This window comes from Lepisma saccharinum, chromosome 4 (assembly GCF_977018435.1).
Source record: "Lepisma saccharinum chromosome 4, izLepSacc3.1, whole genome shotgun sequence".
In the NCBI taxonomy this organism is placed as follows: Eukaryota; Metazoa; Arthropoda; class Insecta; order Zygentoma; family Lepismatidae; genus Lepisma; species Lepisma saccharinum.
Genome location: NC_139232.1, coordinates 28,412,773 through 28,429,613, shown reverse-complemented (window position 1 = coordinate 28,429,613; position 16,841 = coordinate 28,412,773). Strand labels below are relative to the sequence as shown.

At 37.1% G+C, this 16,841-nt stretch overlaps 1 protein-coding gene across 1 annotated transcript in view; it reads left to right on the top strand.

The window, feature by feature from the left end:
* The window catches only part of LOC145987121 (isobutyryl-CoA dehydrogenase, mitochondrial-like), a 229,035-nt gene that overhangs the window by 49,312 nt on the left and 162,882 nt on the right, over positions 1-16,841 (top strand). The gene's annotated exons all lie outside the window — the stretch shown is intronic.

Below are 16,841 nucleotides of genomic sequence, written 5' to 3'. Positions count from 1 at the left end.
TAATGTGGGGAAGGGTGCATCCTGCTGAAACATGTACCCATGAGCTATACGAGGTACAGCATACTGTTGCAACATTTGCAGGTAACTTGCATCTGTAACTGTAGCTTCCTCAAAGAAAAATGGCCCAATTACGGAATCTCGTGTCAAACCACACCACACATTCAACTTTGGACTGTCGCGTTCATGTTCGATAACTGCATGGGGATTCTGCTCACCCCATATTCTACAGTTATGCCTATGCACTTTTCCGGAAATGTGTAAGGTAGCCTCATCTGAAAATGTTACGCGTGTCAGAAATTCATTGTCATCATCAATGCGTGATAGCACTTCACTAGCATAATCAAACTTAGCGGGTTTATCACTGCACTTTAGTTTCTGAACAAGCTGTAACTTGTAGGCTCTAAGCCTTAATCTTTTATGTACGATATCATGCACAGTAGAACGTGGAATTTGAAGTTGAGAACTAGCACGTCTCACAGATTTACGCGGGCTTCTCTGGAAAGCTTCCTGAACTGCAACCACTTTATCCTCGCTCACACGCTTCCGACCACTACCTTTCTACCTCAACAAAGACCCTGTTTCCAACAATTGTTTATGCCATTTAACAATGTAATGACGTTCTGATGCTTCCTGTCCATATTGTTGCCGGAATCTTCTTTGTACCGTTACAGGAGACTTCAATTCTGCAAACCAAAAGCAGCACTCAACTTTCTGACGAACAGTAAACGCCGCCATTGTACAGAATACTCACGAACAGAGCCGCACATGCGCTTAATTATGTTACGATTTTTTCCCTTCTGGTGGTAAAAAAAAAATCCTTTCTTCCCTCTTTCAAATAAACGTTAGTTGACATTTCTATCGTTAACGATTTTTGAGTTATTTAAATTCTTTGTTGGTATATTTTTTTCTCGGACACACTGTGTATATATATATTTCGAAAAACGCGAGCTAAACTATTGGGCATTATGTGATATGCTCATTACTTCTCAGGATCACTCGCGGCCTTCAACTAGTTTTATCCTTAAACTAAATTGCGGGTTAGGATGTTAACAGATACTTCCAAGACAATATCCAAAGAATACTGTCACATACGCAGAATGTAAAAAAAGAAATATTTTCTCGTATCTACTACACCCCTGGGGTATAAAGATGGCTGGAGCGTGGTGCTGATCATATGACCTCCAAAATGGTCGAACTCGAGAATATGCGGGGCACTACAGCCACATACCCTAAGTGTGCCTTCATGGCACGGTGCTATACGCACGATAAACTTTGCCTAACCTTTACCACTACTAACTACTCATGCCAGGACTTTTTGTAATTTTGATCCTTCATTATGTCTCCATTGCTAACCTGGTTCATTCCCAGTCATGACAGCAATTAGTCCATGCAATAGAAATTCGTCAAATTTCAAATAAAACAATAGTCAGCGCAAGCGCGCGCGCACACACACACACACACACGCATGTATGGATGCCACCAGTTTATATAATTGATTGATTAATTTGATCTATTTTACCTCGCCTTTATGCCACTTTTGGGCTTTGGCTAATTGCGAACATGAGTATGATGAAGGGACATTCACAAAGAACTCGCATGCGCAGGCCGGGATTCGAACCAGGGACCCCTGGTACCGTAGCATGCTTCCCTAACCTCTCCACCATAGAGGTCTGCTCCAGTTTATATGAGAAAAGTTTATGAATCTAATATAAGTAGTTACATTTGTATTTATGAAAGGGAGGACTTTATTGAGGTTAACAATTCATCTGGATGTTTCGCAGGACATTTCGCAGAACACTCTTTAAAAAGAGGACATATTTGATTTTTTGGAGTGCCATCGCTTACTGCAGGACATGGCCCTAAAAAAGGTCGGTATTGCTGCTACAACAATTTTTCGTCTTCTTTTTCTTCCTAGAGAACCAAACCCAACAAGCTTAACCTAACCACTACAGATTATTTACCAGCCCAAAAAGCTACCAGCCAATGGGAATGCTTGAAACAGTTGTAGCAGCAATCACTACCCCTAAAAAAACTGTCCTCGAAAATCAGGACGTCTGGTCACCCTATGTTAAAGAGTAAATTTCAATCAATGTGCAGTGTTAACTAGAGTTTTCAGTCTGTACACGTTATGACGTGTGTAGTCATAAGTGGATAATTATTGATCAATGTTGGTGTTTGTTAATACGATTTTTGTTTTTAACTTTACATTTCATGGCGTAGCATGGGCATTTCGGGTGGGAACGCCAAGTCTGAAGGAAGCGTCGGCCCTTTCTTGCTTAATAATTTACTTATGGCATTAGTCGCCACAGGTATTGTTTATTTGCCTGAAGTCAGCTGGCTTTTCAATAAAACATCATCTATGCATGTTTTAGCTAGAAAATGAGATGCCTCACTATGCCACAAATGTTTATGATGAACGGACACTCATAAAGAACACCCGTGCTAACGCCGGGATTGGAACCAGAAGCCTCTGTCGTCTTGGCGCGCTGTGAAAAACACTCTGACACGGAGGTGGGTGGATGATTCAACATCGTACACTCTACTGACGTAACAGTAATTCAGACCACTGTTTATTGCATCTTGGAATGGTGATAAACATTTTAAATTAATTTTGTCCACAGACCATTCGATGTTAGGAGTTTTCAAATGAACGCTAAACATTTCCATTGACACAATATCAAGCAGTTAGATACTAACGAAATAATAATAATAATAATAATAATAATAATAAAAATAATAGTTTTGCGGGTTAAGTGGCGAGCAAGCACAGGCTGAACTTCTACCACGAGGACTTCACCAACTTATTTGACAAAAACTGTGTTGATCTTTTAGTTTTTAATACACATCGCTGTTTGTGCGATAAATTATATAATGCAATTGTCATTGAGAAATGGTATATTTGAATTTGGTAAAGTTACGTCAGTCAATATTGCGTATTGTAGCATCACATAGCACGAATGGCACGAGCACGAAGAACCGGGTAGGAATTCTACCGCTGTCGTCTGCTTCAGAAGGCAGGAAGGGTCACATGAACCAATTAAGCAGCCTTCTGCTCCATACGCTGGCGTACGAGAGAGCATTTGCGCACGTGCTGTAGAGATCCAAGCTTTCCCTCCAGAAAGACAGCAAGGAATATAAAGTTCTTTACGCCGCACTTGCCCGGCGTCCAGGCAGGAAAGGCATTGATAGAAATGCTGGAACGAGTGTTGTTAGTGTAGCGTTGCAAGCGGATCGGGAAAAATAGCTATTATAATGCCATGAAGGTCAAACATATACGAAATTAGTCAAGATTTACTTTATATTTACAGCATTTACGTATTTTTTGAAATTTTAAATGAGGGAACGCCGGGCGTATGGGCGTACTATAACGCTACGCCACTGTACTCTCTCTCTCTCTTCTTCTTTGTTTGGCAAACACCGCCTATGTCATGTTGTATACTTACGTGGTGGAAAGGAAGGGTCCATTTAATTGCAAAGATTCACGATAGGCGGCACGCAAGTACAGTTTGGTGCGATCTCTACCATAAAAATTTCAGAAATCCACAAACGATGTCTCAACAATTGTTTTTCAAATTCCTAGTTACGTAATTTCTTTGTTAAATGATTTTTTAAAAAGTTATATTGTTTGTTTAATTCTACATTCTTAATTGTTAATTAACATGATCAAAATTAGTACTATTTTTGTGTTTAAGGCCGTACTACAGCGCCTTGAATAACGTACTGTGGAAAACGGCACAGTTCTGCGCGCTCTGGCTGGTTCCACTCGAAAATGAACCGCTAGAGGCGCTGGTGTTGAACCCGGTGCTTGGTATTCGTCTGCTTATAATGGTAGTAAATGGAGTTTTCGCTGCAACGTCTGATTCTTTTACATGAAGCATTTCTATGAATATGATAATTGCTATGATATTTGGTACAGTGGTCGCGAAGATATTAACGAACATTCTAGACAGTCGACCACGTAATGTTATTGTCATACTTTCGTTAATAATACGGGAGAAAAAATACGCGTGGAATGCTCTTGGCAACTAATTTTTTGTGTATGAATTAGGTTCATTATTATTATCATCATCATCATTTCTTTTAAAGATATACACACTGAAGCATCTGTATTTTTGATATTTACTGTCTCTTTTCTTCCGCTTTAAACTAATCGCGGCGATGATGACAATGATGATTTCATGAAACGACAAGGGGAACCCCACAAAACTTTCTTAGTGCCATCGACATGAGTGTAAGGAAACTTTCAAACCAATGGGACAAGCGACACGGGATGTTCACACTGTCACACTAGTGACACACACTTCCAGACTGTAAAATAGCATTCATTGCAGATGAGGGTCCAAATAGCAAACGACACGTTCATATGGCGTATTCGCGTGCTACTTGTTACTTCGGTTGGAAAGCTCCTTAAAGGAAGGGTGCTCAGACCGAAGCGACGCGCTACAGGGGGAGTTCCCAACTAAGTGACAAGCGACATGGTGCGTTCAGTCTACTGGCAAGCGTTCGCTGCTAATTGTGCGAACAACAGATAGGCGACACGAAAAACCGCACATTACAACAACAGATCTAGGCGACAGGATAAGACACACGTGTCGCTTTGTCGCTTGTGCGTCGCTCAAACTGGGCCATTTCCTCATAGCTTGCAACATGTTGCTGTGGTTTGTTGTTCGTGCATGCGCGATGCAATGAGTGTCTTGCTTTAGGGAGATTGCGCACCAAAGCAACAAGGGGCACGCGACACTTATCGCTTGAGGATTTCACCAACCGAACGCTGGCCTGTGCTTCCCGTCATGCCGCTACGATGTGAAATGTTGCTCTTGATTGGCCCGTTTCCAAGCAACAAGTGTCGCTTCGGTGTGAAAGTTGCCTTGGACCGAATGACCCGTGTCGCTTTGGTGTGAAATCCTCGTATCGTTTGTCGCGTGTCGCATTGGTGTAAAATCTCCTTGAGGAAACGGTGCAGTCAGAGCTTGTGTCCCTACGGTTCGAAAGGCTGCATTGAGTACGGACTGCTCGCTTTCAAGCGACACTTGTGGTTTGTCGCCTCGGTATGAAATATCACTCAGGATACTATTTATATTCTAATAACATAGAAAAATAAAACACTAGTACACAATCCAACACCTGACGTCCGGAATCACTTTGCGATGTTTCTTCTTGTGTTACGCATGCTATTTATTTATTAATTTTATTTTACTTTTCTTTCTAAATTAATGTCATTTCGTAACTGCAAATCACTCCACAAATATAACCGTTTCCATCAATTCACGTACCGCCTTTCAAGACAATCAAATCTACATAATATATTCCAAAAACTAACACAGCCGCATTACTTTCATAAGAAAATTAGCACCGACATTGATCGCACTGCCATCTACGAGTATGTTTCTCATCCGTCTGGGGAACCAGTTTCTTGGGTCGTTTTCCACACTATGTTATTCAAGGCGCTGTAGGCTAAAGGCAATTTTGTGGTAATTTTTCGATAACGGATGGCAGCACCGTTTGCCATGGCAACCGAGAGCCATGTTGCCAGATCTCCGCGTATATATAACCAAGGTAGATGCATACAGGTTGGTCGATTAGGGTACTCGATGTGAGATGACGCCATATTGGTTAGAGGTGAGTTAGTGGATTAAAAAAATGGTAGTAAATCATGGAAATTGATAATCATGAGATTTTAGTTATATGTTCTTCTTACAGAAATAAGCAATGTATCATCAGTGGAAGGTAGTAATAGTCGAAATATTAATATAAAATCTGTTGTTTTATATTAAGTATTTGTTTTCATATTTAGAACGCAGAGAAGAAAATGAAATAATAAGTGTAGTTAAATATTAATATAAAATCCGTTGTTTTATGCTCAGTATTTGTTTTAATATTCAGAATGCAGAGAACAAAATACAATAATAAGTGTAGTTAATTCAAACGCGAAACGGACCAAGTAAGGACAGTAATTGAAATAATTGAAAACATTTTGTTAATTCGTTTGAAGCAAATGCTGTGTTGACTCAGGCACGTATCCAAGGGGCCAGAGCTCCCCGAAAGTTTTCGGTTTACACTAGATAAAATGAGGCTTTTTGGTTTCTTGTGTGTGTGAAATAAAATAATGTGATGAAAATTTAAGGAGAGAAATAATTATCGAAGCAAGGTAAGTTTTTCTAACTAACTAACTAACTAACTAACTCTCTAGCCTTCTTAAACCCGAAGGTTCATGGCTGCAGCAACACAGGCCTTCCATGTTTCCCTATTTTGAGCAAGTTCTATATACTCTTTTCCATCCCTACCGATTTCCCTTAGGTCCATCTCAACATTGTCCCTCCATCTTCGTCTTGGCCTTCCTACAGGTCTCTTACCATCAGGTTTCCCAACAAGAATCCTGTAAACTCCTCGTTCCTCTCCCATTCGTGCCACATGGCCTGCCCACCTAAGTCTTCTTGATTTAATTATTCTAATAATATCTGGACATGAATACAAATTATGTAGTTCTAAATTATGTAACCTTCTCCACTCACCTGTCTCCTCATCCCTTTTAGGTCCAAATATTTTCCTAAGGATCTTATTTTCAAATACTCTCAATTTATGTTCCTCTTTCAATGTAAGGGACCAAGTTTCACATCCATATAATACTACAGGCAAAATTACTGTTTTGTATATTTTAACTTTCAGTTTCTTAGATATTAAACGAGAAGACAAAAGTTTATGAAGAGAGAAGTAACATGCATTTCCTGAATTAAGCCTACTTTTTATTTCCTCTTTAATATAATTTTCATTTGTTAATATTACTCCTAAGTATTTGAATTTGGAAACTGGTTCAAACGAGTTGTTATCAATAATTAGATTTTGATTATTACCTAACACTTGGTTTCGGCCTGTAAGCATATATTTAGTTTTCTCTTTGTTAACTTCCAAACCTATCTCTTTAGCAGTTTTGAAAAATATTTTAGCATTATTCTTAATTGTATTCACATCATCCCCCAGTAAGTCTACATCATCTGCATATGCTAACAACTGAGTCACACCATTTAATTTTAGTCCTTCTTTAGTTTCTTTTACCTTCCTAACAGCATATTCTAAGGCAAAATTAAAGAGCAATGGAGATAATGCATCTCCTTGTTTTAACCCATCATGAATTGTAAATTTGTCAGACATATTAATACCCACACGAATTTTACTTTCTGTTTCACTGGTGCATACTTTTATCATACTAACAAGCTTCTTAGGTATTCCAAACTCAACTAATATATTATATAGTTTATCTCTTTTGACTGAATCATATGCTTTTTTGAAATCAATGAATAGCTGATGGACATTTTGATTATATTCCCACTTTTTTTCAAGTGTCTGTCTGATGTGAAAAATTTGATCTGTAGTTGATCTGTTACGTTTAAATCCACATTGATAATCACCTATAATTTCATTAGCATATGGGGTTAGTCTTGTTAAAAGAATGTTAGATAATATTTTATATGTTGTTGAGAGTAGAGAAATTCCACGGTAATTATTGCAGTTCATTTTATCACCTTTTTTAAACACAGGAACAATTATGGATTCTTTCCACTGTTGAGGTATTTCTTCTTTATTCCATATTAAACAGATTAATTTATGAATTTGATACATTAATGAATTTCCACCATATTTAATTAACTCAGCTGGTATTAAATCAATGCCAGGTGCTTTGTTATTCTTTAGCCTTTTAATAGCATCTTTAACTTCAGTCAAGTTGGGTTCTGGAACTAAAGGTTCTGCTGTGTGTACTTCATTCACTTCTGATTTATCTCCTACATGGACATTTAAAAGGTCATTAAAGTAGTTCTTCCATCTATTTAGAATATCACTTGGGTCAGCTAGAAAATCACCGTCTTTATCTTTTATCAAGTTTACTTTAGGTTGCCACCCCTTTCTAAATTCATTTACACCTTTATATAAATCTCTGATATTTTTATTTTTGCTGTTTGTTTCAATTTCGTTAATTTTGGTTTTCAAGTAATCTCTTTTTTTACTTCTAAACGTGCGGTTAACTTCTCGCTTTATTCTATTATAATTGTTTAGATTTGTATCATCAGAGTTATTTAACCACCTAAGTCTAGCCTGATTTCTTATTTCTATTAGATTATGACATTCATTATCAAACCATGGCTTACTTTTTCTCGGTTTATGGTATCCTATACTTTCTTTAGCTGCTGATTCTATTGCATTACGTATGTGCTCCCAATTCTTATTTACGTCTGTTTCATTTATATTTTCATCATCATTTAAATCCTGCAAAACATCAAATCTATTTGACAGTTTAATTTGGTAATCTTTCTTAATTCTTTCATCAGTAAACTTTCCTGTATCAAATTTTAGAACTTTTAGATTTTGTTGCTTATGATTTATCACTGAGAGTCTTTCTCTTAATTTAGCAATTACTAAATAATGGTCACTAGCACAGTCAGCACCTCTATGTGTACGAACGTCAATTATACTAGTATGCCTTCTCTTATCAATGAGAATATGATCTATCTGATTGTGAGTTTTACCATCTGGAGAAGACCAGGTATATTTATGGATATCTTTATGTTTAAAAGTGGTACTTTTCACAATTAAATTCTTCGAGGTTGCAAAAGTAATCAATCTTATACCATTATCATTACTTAATTCATGAAGACTTTCTTTACCAATCGTGGGTTTAAATGTCTCTTCTTTGCCAATTTGTGCATTACAGTCACCTAACAGAATTTTCATATCATACTGAGAAAATTTATCAAAGACCTGTTCTAACTCTGCATAAAAATCATCTTTAGTATTATCATCTTTATCTTCCGTTGGTGCATGTATGTTTATTAAAATAATTTTACACCACCTACCCTGTAAAACTGCATATGATATCCTATCATTAATAAATTCTACTGTTTTAAGAGCCGATATAATTCTATTATTTATGAAAAAGCCTGTTCCAAAATTATGATTTTCAGTACCACCAGTAAGTTTTTCTAAAACCCTGTAATTGATAATAGCACGTGTCCAAGGTGGGGATCAGGGGGGTGGGGGTCGAGCCCCTTCCAAGGGAAATCTTTCAGTTTACACTAGATAAAATTAGTTTTTGGTTTCTTGAGAGATGCGACGATAATTTAAGGAGAGAAATAATTATCGGGGCAAGATAGTGAATGTTCCATAACCTTATTATTGATAATAGCACGTATGCAAGGTAGAGGTCAGGGAGGGGTGTCGAGCTCCCTCCCCCCCGGGAAATCTTTCAATTTACACTAGATAAATTAGGTTCTTTTGTTTCTTGAAAGATGGGACGATAATTTAAGGAGAGAAATAATTATCGGGGCAAGATAGAGAATGTTCCATAACCATTTCATTGATAATAGCACGTAACCAAGGTGGAGATCACGGGGTCGAGCCCCCGCAGGAAATCTATCAGTTTGCACTGGATAAATTAGTTTTTTGGCTTCTTGAATAATGTGACGATAATTTAAGGAGAGTAATTATCGAGGCAAGACGGAGAATGTTCTATAACCGTTTTATTGACAATATTGCACGTAAACGTTTCTTGCGCTTTCATTGTTATTGTCGCGAGAGCGATCATTGTGTAAAGATTTGTCATCATTTGGAAGCTGCACAACAAAGCGTGCCACGAGTAGGACGATTCTTTGTATTATTTATTCTTTGGAAAGCGGGAAAGGAAACGTTCTTAAATAAGAGGTGGAGTCGAACTACTGATAATATTAATGGAACGTTTTATCTGCGGAACATTCTAGAATATAATGAAGACATAAATACCTGGCTTCAATTTCCCGGTTGATCAGTACAACAGAATCTGTTAGTAATTCGAAAATGAAGAGGACTAGTGACACAATTTCCCGGAAACTACCGAAGTCTACTTCTAGTTCTTGTCCAAAGATGAAGATATGGAAGTCTTTGGAACTCTAGGAGACTCAGTGTAGTGCTAGTTCGGGGCATGAGCCGAAGAGATCGAAGGTCTAAAGTGAATATTTCAGGAGTACCGGATATTGGGGCGGTTTAAAGACATGAATAAGTTGCACGGATCAACTGTAATTTTATTTGTGCCCGATCCAAATTTCGTGTATGCAGTCCGAGACTTTCGTGGGATAAAAATGACTTTTATTTAAGCCAACTGGGTTCAACACACACTCAAACACTTAACCACTACAAAGGGACAGCCGAAAATTATATGAATGTCAAGATGAGAAAACAGGAAGATGTTGCATATGTAGCTATATTAGCGGGATTTTCAGGCTCTGCCAGGTCCCGAACCAGGGTCTCTGGCAAGTCGTGCCGTTGCTCTACTGGCATACCTAGGATTTTCGAAAGGGGGGGGTGGGGTTACGTATACTTTTTCCGGTAGTCAGTCCTCATTTTGCCACATCTTTGTCTGCCTTTGACGTTCATTTTTTTAGAAATACTGGGCCAAAGGAGGGTTATGAGCCCCATCACGCCGCTGGCTATAAATGAGTGAGCATTTATCATATTGGAAGTCGAAACATTAGATGTGTTGAGAACGGAAGGGGTTTCACTGTGCATTAATTGTTTCTCGATCCAGCTGTGTTCGAGAAGACTTCCTTTGTTTCATGTCGTATGACAAAACTGCGGAAGCTGTGACGGACAATTTTGAACACTTGCGAGTGCTTAGGCCTGAATATGAACAATTTGGTGGGTTTCACCTTTTATAAGAGCTGCATACATGGGAAGACAAGACACATTAGTGGTATTCAGGCTCGAATCATGGAGAACTATTCGAGAACTGTGTGCGTCCAGTTCGCAGCCCGCAGTTTGAATCTCAAATCGTCGAGTGGATTGTCCATCCATTGTGTAACAGCTTCGTGAAGAGACTTGCTTTCGTTCGCTTGTTCCAGCGAAGTTCTTTTGTTGTGCGACCGTTCAAAATATTCTTGGGTAGAACGCAACACAACGCACCGTGCTTTCATTGTTGAAATGCCATTTGCAAGATATTATTTTCCGCACCCTGTATTAGTAAAATGAAATTAAAGATAAAACACGTTTTCAATTTTTTCAATTATAAACATTGTTGAAAAATGCTTAAAAGTATTAATGTTAATTTTTCCACAATGCCGTAAATTTCAGTTTCTTAATGTATTTTTCTTGAAGAAATCCAATTGATACAAAAAAGTGTTCCATTTAATCAGGATGATGATAAGACCAAATAATCTTTGCTTATTGTCAATTGTGAATATTCGTTTGACGAAGACCCTGTTAGAGGGTAGAAACGTTACGTTTTTATGTATATATTTTTTAATACTATAAAATCTTTCCTTCGTCAACATTTTAATGACATGGAAACAAGGCTTAACAGTGTTAGAATGGAAATTAAAGCTCAAATTACTATACTTTAAAAAAATTATTTATTTGAAGACCTTAAATTAATGTTTTAAGTCCTTTTTACGCACAGAAAGGATAATCAGGACTGGACCTACAGTTTAAAGTGGGATCCGAACCACTGCCTCCACCGCCTCCACCATGTATCGAACCTCTTGAGTAGCTACAAGGCGACGACTTTACCACTACGCCATCGGGGAGGCCTTTATTTGAGAACCGGGAATAAAGGTAAACGAGAAGCAGAGTGATTGTTTGTTCGTTTCAAAATACTTAAGTACAATTTTACACACGTTGCCTCCGCACAATGTCCAAAGTCCTGTTTCACAGTTCTTCACGAATTATACTGGTATGTTCTGCAGCTGTCTTTGGAAGTAACAGTAACATTTTCGAGTAACATTAACTGTAAACTACTTACTTTACGAAATTAGTACCTGCAATTCAGTTATTTTTCCACCTAACTAGTAACTAAATTCAAAGTTAGTTGTACATTCCTGTTCACATAAAGTGTCACTCTTTATAGGGTCGAACAGTTGAAGTATGTACCAATTGATCTGAACAGAAGTGTTCTTCTGTTCCATTTTTACAATTTGTTGAATCATATCCTCACCTGAAAGAATGGATGAATTAGTGATTATTGAAATCGTGAGACCATAAGAACAATTTTATTTATTGCCAAGAATCAGAATGTATCTATTCCAAGTGTATTTTAATTAGATTAATTTCGACATAAGGCTATATAATCTCCAACAGTAATTCTGAATAATATATTATTTGCTCAATGCAATACAAAAATACAATAAAATATTATTTTTTCATATTTAAGTAAAAGATGTCGATTTTATTACCTCTGTATTTACATATAAAATATATTAACTTAGTTATAATTATATGGTTGATTGATTTAGTTTATTTTACTACGCTTTTCTGCCATTTTTGTCTAATCGCAAAGATGAGAACGAGTGATAAATGATGAAATTTATGAAGGGTCACATACAAAGAATACCCATGCCGGGATTTGAACCAGAGACTCCTAGCGTCGTAACGCGCTGTTCTAACCACTCCAACACGGATGCCAGCAGTTACAATTGAAGACTAAAATTGGTTAACGCTGTAAGTGCCACAATAATTCAAACACCGTTTTCCACGTTAAACTGTGAAATGTGCCATGGTTTATAATGTGGTAAACGTGAAATGTGGCTGGTATCCCTCTAAGTAGTTCAAAGGGCGTGTAAAGAAGTCACTAGTGTGCACGTTCTTACAGGCTGATGTGCGGAACGATGCGATTTACCAACACTTTCGCTTTTGGCACTTACGTTTACCACTTTTAGTCCTCAATTATATATGAAACTTAATGCTAAGTTGTTGGTGGTCATCTGTGATGAAATAAATAGTGCGTTTCCATTTCATGTTCTGAACCATGTCTTACTAGATATAACTAATCTAGAATAAAGTAACTGTAATAGTGACTAAATTACATACGTTTTAAAGCTACAGAAATTATAACTGAATTACTTTTGAAAAGTAACATTCCAAACACTGTCGATGTCTTAAAGTTCAGCATTACTCAGATAAGAATTGTGAGAGAAGTTTTCTAAGATACAATATGGTAATAATTACCATTAGAATGAATTTCAAATCATTCAAAAATCATTGCATGAAGGGACTACTAAAACTATATATTCGGGATATACGTATAAATTCACATTAACATTTTTCTTTCAATGTAACTTCATTCTCCTTCTTGCCCATCCTGCAAAACATTATGTGGTTCTTTCATAGATGCGTATGCTTCTTGCTGTCTTGAAATCATCATCCTATTCAGAAAGCAATGAATATTCTAAGATTTTGAGCAAATATCCTTCAAAATTGGAACTGGCAAAAATTTCAAGGAATGTGTGCTATAACTTGACAGACAAGACAAACAAGTTATACCCATTATTTTGAGTTTCTCAAATATACCGTTCCCAATTGCTGACTATTTGCAACCAGATATTAAGAAGTCTTGCAACATCATTTCTTGAGTATATTTTGGACGCTTGATATCTTGTAAACCATCACCATTCAACCATGCATCTGCAAATTGTGTACAGTTCAAACAATCCACACAGACGATTTTGATTCCATAGAAGCATATCCACAAACATCCACGGTATTGGGTTGCCATTGTTAGTCAAATCTGTTGTCCTTTTTACAAATTTCAAGGTATTCTTAGAAGACACATCAAATAGATTCTCAAATGTTCATCTGCAAAAGGAGCAAATAAAAATATTGTTAATATGGTGCAGGAGACTATGAACATAACAAAGATGAAAAAAATCATTTTCATTACATTGTTACAACCACAAATCAACTTAGAGATGTTGTGTAAGTGGTGGTGAATATAATTGATCTAAACTGCACCATAATGGTTAACGAAGTGGTCCTTTTATAACAGAATTATGAAAGGTTTGATTCACGGTATAAGCTCACTTCAGTGACTCAGATCTATCTTGACAGTGCATGTTAAATATGACCATAGGGTGCGCAGACCCTCTGATTAAGCGGGGTGGGGGGGGGGGGCAAAAGCCTTGAAAGTTCAGTCGGGAAAGAAAAACTTCACTATGTCACTGTTTTAGTTCTAATGCATTGATGGCTATATGTGTGTGTGTGTATATGACATTATTTATATACATTACAAAATCAATTCATCCGCCCCATAACAAACCAACAGCAAAAATGATATAAATTGTCTCTGAAATATGCGCGCTCCTTTTCCTCCAAACCAAGCTGTTACAGGAGCAACTGTCTGAAGTACTTAATTGTTCTTACACTGTCTCTGGTAATTTACAATGCACTACAGAAAATAAATTGCGAGCAAGGAAATTTCACCCACCAAATTCTTGCAAAGTGAAAACAGTATTGATTTAATATGGCGCAAAAAATTCACGGGACGCCATGACGTTCTCTTTTACAATTTTTCTCATTCAGATTCTTCAGCGTCGAGGGACAACTCCCACCCTCCCCTAGCTATGACTATGAACTTGACAAGACTGTAAGAGAAGCAGATATTGCGAGCGAACCAAGCAAGAAAATTTTACGAAATGTATTTTTGTTTGTATATAAAATTTGAAGTCGAAGGGGCAATTGCCCCTCTACAAGTGCGCCTGGCCGTCTGGAAAAAATAATGATAGAAAGACGTGAAAACTAATTCCATTTTGAGTATCCTAATGTCTTGCTACTCTTAATTTCTGCTAGTTTTATTTTCTCTTACTTCAATGTTTGCCCTCCTAGAATTGATTTCCGTCCAAGGTTGGGATAAGGCAATGCCCCTCTGCCCCTTGTGGTTGCGCCACTGCAACCCCTTCCCCGTAGTTGTTTTGAATTTTCATCGGCTTGAAATACTTCATTTTCTCCAATAATATCGTTTAATAAGTCATAAGATTCCTCTACACTAAATTTCTAGTTGAAAGTATAATAATGTAGGGGCATGGAACGTCTAGAAGGGGGTCAAGGATTACCACACCTCCCACTTCGAAAATGAATATCAACCTAAACGTATATATTTCACACGTATAATTTGATTTCAGTCATAATAATTTACATTAATTATTATGTAATGGAGGGACGCAAGTATGCGATAATTTGAAATTCAAGTGGTGTTTTAGGGGGCAGCACTATTATCGGGGTAACATGCCCCACGGAAAAATATCTTGCTTGTCCCTATGTGGGAAAAATCTGCGAACGTCCGTGAGCCCCCCTTGCCCCGAAGCGCACGCCTATGAATATGACTTGGAGTTCAGTAGGTTATTGAATCAAATATTCGCAACATAATCTGGACAAATTATGATTTCCCTGAAAATCAATCAATCTTACCCACAAATAAATGATTCACTTGTAAAATATGTGAACTAATTTGTAAATTCTCAGTAAACACGCAAACTATTGTTTGGTAGACTGTTAGCACTTTACTCTTTTAGCTGTTAGGGTGTACTTTTACACTTTAAATACATAAAGCTTGAACTTACTGGAAATGCTGCACTACGATTACAAGGCGTTCAAAATTATGAAAGAACGAGAAAACCGAAGTGTTTTATACAGCTTACGAAACCGGTTTTATGACCTGATTCTGTGAAAGAAGATAACAGAATGTTGTCCAGAACTTGACAAAATTCGGGGATCTCACATTAAATCTATTCCAATCCAACCTAGTAACAGCTTAACCTACTTAATGCATTTAACATTTGCGAGCTTTATGAGCTGTGTTCAAGTTTCAAAAACATAAAAGAGAAAAATCTTGTTCAAAACAGGTCAGAAACGAGTCGTTCCAACCATGTACAAGGGCAAAGTGAAACTATAATGAACGACAGGTTTGTAATACAAATTCCGATGTACGTACATTTGAATAGCACCAATGAAATACGAAAATAATCTCACAGGAACGATAGTAGAGCATTTTGTACAATATCGATTTAATGCCAGAATATAATTTATATCAAGGTATTTCATGCTCTAGTAATAATCACAAAACTGTAATATCTGCATTATGCCTAATTTAATGTAACATTCTCTTCTGATTTTACAATTGCAAAGAATTATGAACTTCGTTTGTAAGGAAAAATGCGTGCTGCGTTGTAAAGGTAGAGACGTTGAAGCCATATTCTCACAGAAATTATATCGGAAGGTATTTCCTAAACATATAAATAAATCATACATTCTGCATCACTCTTGCATATTGCAACGTTTTGCTTTTGATGGATTAAGCAACAAGCATTTAAATATAAGACATACCTTTCAGTTTTTCCCGATGTTTCCTTCTTCCAACATTTACTGGGATTCGTTATTCTCTGGTAACTTGGTTTAACTTTTACAATTTCGAAGCACTCGCATTGAGCATATCGTTCGAAAGCACGGAGTGAAATCTCGGCAACAGTGTTGGCTAAAATCTGCACCACGGACTAAATTGCGACGAAACGCTACTTCAAAAATTTTGATGATAAACACTACTCTCTGAAGGTACGAAATGTTTTCATTTTTTCACATAGAATTTCAGATGCTTGCGGGAAGAAAATGTGATCTTTGTTTCACCACGAAATCTTTCATACTAGTCATAAGAGAAAAAAATTTACCGGTATTGACAAAACTACCACTTCAGTGCCATCTGTACGCAGAAGTTTGAACATGACGGAGACCTTTTATTTTCTGTTATTTACTTATATACCTTCAATCGTAACAAAATTATAAGGCTCACGGTTTGTAGTGAATAAAACAATCTTTTATATCGGAAAATTTCTTCCTTACCGAATCTAAATTAGTTGTACGATTATATTTTCAAATTTGGGCCTATGCTTTAGCATGGCTTTAGAACCCCCTTAAAGTAATCCTATAAACAGAATTCCAGTGTTTCTCAATCATGCTCTGGGTCGAGACTAAAGGGAAGTTTCGTTTTGTGGGCGGCAGGAATTCAAAAATTTATGTTAGAAAAGGATAACTTTAGGAACGTTAAATTTGCTTTACACTGT